At 43.1% G+C, this 4,359-nt stretch overlaps 1 protein-coding gene across 4 annotated transcripts in view; it reads right to left on the bottom strand.

Annotated features, from left to right (window-relative positions):
* Window positions 1-2,722, bottom strand: part of LOC108315246 (heterogeneous nuclear ribonucleoproteins C1/C2-like) — a 32,125-nt gene extending 29,403 nt beyond the window's left edge. For 2 of the 4 annotated variants that reach the window (XM_017544475.2, XM_017544468.2), the window contains exon 1: window positions 2,525-2,722. The gene's annotated coding sequence lies outside the window, so the exon portion shown is untranslated. Of the gene's footprint in view, window positions 1-1,852; window positions 1,899-2,524 lie in introns of all 4 variants that reach the window. The other 2 variants (XM_037744293.1, XM_037744295.1) reach the window with 2 other exon arrangements.
* Between the last annotated feature and the right edge of the window lie 1,637 nt (window positions 2,723-4,359).

Below are 4,359 nucleotides of genomic sequence, written 5' to 3' on the forward strand. Positions count from 1 at the left end.
AGTAATTAGAATAGTAGTAATACTAATTACTATTCTAATAGTAATTAGAATAGTAGTAATACTAATTACTATTCTAATAGTAATTAGAATAGTAGCAATAACTACTAACTTAAAAAACTGTGGCCGGGTGAGGTGGTTCACGCCTGTAATCCCAGCACTTTGGGAGGCCGAGGCGGGTGGATCACTGAGGTCAGGAATTAAGAGACCAGCCTGGCCAACATGGTGAAACCTGCCTCTACTAAAAATACAAAAATAGCCAGGTGTGGTGGTGCACGCCTTAATCCCAGCTACTCCGGAGGCTGAGGTAGGAGAATCATTTGAACCCGGGAGGCAGAGGATCGTGCCATTGATTGCATGCCAGCCTGGACAACAAGAGACTCGGTCTCCAAAAAAAAAAAAGAAAAAAAAAATATATATATACTGCTTATAATAAAACTGTATCTGTACAATTTTTAGTCTTCTGGCCACAAAAAATTTGAATTAGAAACTAAAAATTCAAATAGGTTAAAAAAAAGTCTTAAGTCCTCTTATGTGAGCAAGGATTAAAATGTAGTTCTCCTAACTCCTAGGCAAGCTGTTACACACTCCCAGTCAACACCTCTCACATTCACCACTTAAATATTAAGCTTTAATAATTCGCCCCTTAGTCTTTTAGAGCAACTAGCTACTTTGGAATTTATTCTTTGCTTGTTTCGCACAGCCATTCCATCCAAAACAAGGTCGAATGCCATGTCAAACCCTCTACAGATTTAATTACAAACATAAGCTGTTTAAATTCTCTACAGAAAGAATTACCAACCACCAAGTATTCCCAAGAGTGGCACAGGCATGGGGAAAAAAGTTCAGAAGACCTGCAACTTAGCCATCCTTCTTACACTTTTCCCGCTAGCCAATGTGAAAATGTACTAAATGCTTATCTAGTTGAGAACACACCTAGAATTGTGATATAAATCCCGTGGTAAACAGTTCCTGATATTAACTCAAAGAATTTTTCGTACCCGGATACACATATTGACCGGAAGGAACCCATATTTCTAACGCCTCAAAGGCAAAATGCCCTTCAATCAATTTCAATTACTATTAACTGTTCTTAAACACTATATTTTTACTACCTATACGATTTCCCAATTAATCAATTTTTGCCCTTATTTATTTCGAACAGTTCAGCACAATGATAAACTTTAAAGTCCAGGCGTAATATAAACCTTTAGGCCATAAGGGCTCGCGATGTTTTTGATCCTTATTTTACTTCCCATCAAACAGGTTGCCTTATGTATGAATTTCTTACCCTGCGGAGTTAAACTGTTCTCAACAGCTTTAGTTTGAGATTAACAGATTGTGAAAAATAAGCTTAACCAAATCTCATGTGAGAAATAAAAATCGATTTCCCAGATAAATGTGACACTGAAGATTACATATTTTTTAACGTAAATTTTTCTATCAAATTTCAGCACCTAGCAAGTAATAAGCACCGTAATATTTGCTTAATATAATGTAGCTGTGAATCTGTGCCGAAGTTTAGGTGGACGGGAAAACTAATGCCAGAATATCCTGAAAGTCAAATTTTGTCATCTTACGCTTAGAAAGTGACATTAATAACAAATTCTCAAGTATCGTAGTATTTTTCCTAAGTGCAATTTGGGAATTTCCAGTTACCCCGTGGTTTCCGTCATCAGGTTCTTACAAAGATTCAAATACAGTACTTTTAGAACCCGGTATTCCATTAACTAGGTAAAAATCACAAGACTGACCTCGTGGTCAAATTCCTTACTAGTTCTGCCAATGACTTAATATTCCCCTAACAACCAACACTTTTCTACCTCAGTTTCTGAGAAAGAGAGTTAATACCTACCTCAAGCAAAGTTCCACTAACTTATATATTTCAAGTGTTTTGTAACCTGCAGATGAAAAGTCAGCTGTAATTAATATAATCAGATCACAACATTCCGTTTTACAGTTATAAGTAAAATTAACAATTTCGAGCTCCATCATTTGCTCATAAAGAGAAATAAAATAAAAAGTTATCAGTACAATTGTAAATCTTTTGTTAAACCCTTCTCGTAGGCCACGCGGCACGATCCAGGATTAAAGGCTCGTGGTGCATCTACTTGGTAACCTTCCCCCTCCCCCTCCCTCGATTTTTACATGTAAGAAGAATGGAGGTAATAGAAGACATCGGCGCTACGTTAACTTCGACTATATTAATGAGCATCGCGATCTTCATTTTCATGATTCCGGAGTCCTCACGGTCGTAGAAAATGAAAGGAAAGCAGCCGTTAACACAGGAAGAGCGAAAAAAGGACATTTTCCCTGCCAATCGTGGCCTAGAAGACACTAGGTTAAATCTACGCAGAGGCTGAGGCCTGTGAAACTGCCTCCCGCTTCAGACCTAATCCCCCAACGCAAACAGAATAAACGAGGGCCTGGTTAGTCAGCAGGGGGAAGGGTTCCCTCATTTTGTCTCCCACACCCCCTGGTTCCAGAGACACCCAGCGCCCTCCCTGCGTCCGCCCTCTCCACTTACCAGGAGAGAGGAGGGAGAAGAGATTCGATTCTGAGTCTCCTACTCCCGAGTTCTACGTGCAGAAGCCGACTGCTGCTCGAGGTCGGTAACGCAGACACAACCGCTCAGTCTTCGTCTCTTCACAAAATGGCCCCCGAGTCTCCTCTGCCGCCGAGGCGAAGGCCTAATCCCCGCCCCACTCCTGAGAATCTTCCTATTGGCTGTGCGTTTTTTCGCTCCCGCTGCTAATTAGACAGTTCTACCGCCCCTCAGAATTCTATCCAATCACAATTAGCAGTGGGTTAGAATAACCAGGAGAATTTCCACATGCGTGAGCGAAACTAGGTTATAATTGGTGATCTTTCCTGTCACTTATCGCCTGAGGAATGCTTATTGGTCATTGTTCGGAACAACCCTCTGGGTGGAAACTCGCCTTTGTATCGCGCACCGTCTCACATACGGGTATCTGGGAGGTCTGATTGGCGGCCGCGGTGTCCTATCACTGCCCTTTAGAGTGCCTAGTAGAAGGTCCCAGACCTCGGATTTCCGGTGGCGCGGGGGCGAGGAGGGGGTTGAGAGGCGTAGTTAGGTGACGGGCGCAAAGGATCCGCCCTAGCCCCAGGCCTAGGAAAAAAAAAGCGCGAAATGAAGCCTCCGCAGCGCAAAGTGAATAAAGAAAGGGCTTCTCTTAAAATGACGAGGGGGCAGGGATGACTAGGCCGTTTAAAGTGTGTAGAAAACTAACCAGCCCTGTAGTTTTTCCAACCCGAGATTTCCTTTTTCAGTTCCAGATCCGAATGTCAGTTACCTTGTGCTTCTCAGCCTATTAAACCCTTCTTCAGACAACACATATTCCACCCAAACCAACTTACTTCCTTATTCCTCTCCAGTATAAAAAGTAAAGGAAGTGCAAAATCCCGGCCTCTGGCCCTAAGGCATCTTACTAATATCTTACGTGCCAGCAAAATTGGCCCATCCCTCCGAATCTGATCCCCTTAATTCCCCTCAACTTAAAATGGCTTGTCTCATACCTACCCCAGTCCCTCTGATCACATTTTAGGAACTGCACGCAATGGAGTAGCATCAGCTCTAAGTGAAAGTTGTCTTTTTTTTTTTTTTTTTTTTTTTTTAAGAGGTAGTCACTCTGTCGCCCAGGCTGGAGTGCAGTGACGCGATAGTGGATCCCTGCAACTTCTGCCTCCCGGGTTCGAGCGACTCTCTGCCTCAGCCTCCCGAGTAGCTGAGATTACAGGCGGGCGCCATCACACCCGGCTAATTTTTGTATTTTGAGTAGAGATGGGGTTTCACCATGTTACCCAGACTGGTCTTGAACTCCTGGCCTCAAGTGGTCCAACGTCTCGGCCTCCCAAAGTGCTGGGATTACAGGGAAATATCTCATTTATTATTACTAAGTGGATAAAGCAAGGTTCAAAACACTAAATCACGTAATTTCATTTGTATACATTTGTAAGGGATTTATGAATATGTGGATGCACTTTATGTGTTCCTTTTTAATTAATTTTGAATTCCAGAAAGATTCACAAGAAAGGTAGCTGTGTGGCCAGGCTTGGTGGCTCACGCGTGTAATCCCAGCACTTTGGGAGGCTGCGTGAGCAGATCACTTGAGCTCAGAAATTCGAGACCATCCTGGCCAACATGGTGAAACCCCATTTCTACTAAAAATACACACACAGAGAAGTTAACCAAGCGTGGTGGCCTGTGCCTGTAATCCCAGCTGCTTGGGGGGCTGAGGCAGGAGAATCGCTTGAACTCGGGAGGCGGAGGTTGCAATGGGCCAAGATTGCGCCACTACCTGGATGACGGAGTGGCAGAGTGAGACTCCCGCCTCAAAAAAA

This window comes from Cebus imitator, unplaced genomic scaffold, assembly GCF_001604975.1.
Source record: "Cebus imitator isolate Cc_AM_T3 unplaced genomic scaffold, Cebus_imitator-1.0 Scaffold170, whole genome shotgun sequence".
Taxonomy (NCBI): domain Eukaryota; kingdom Metazoa; phylum Chordata; class Mammalia; order Primates; family Cebidae; genus Cebus; species Cebus imitator.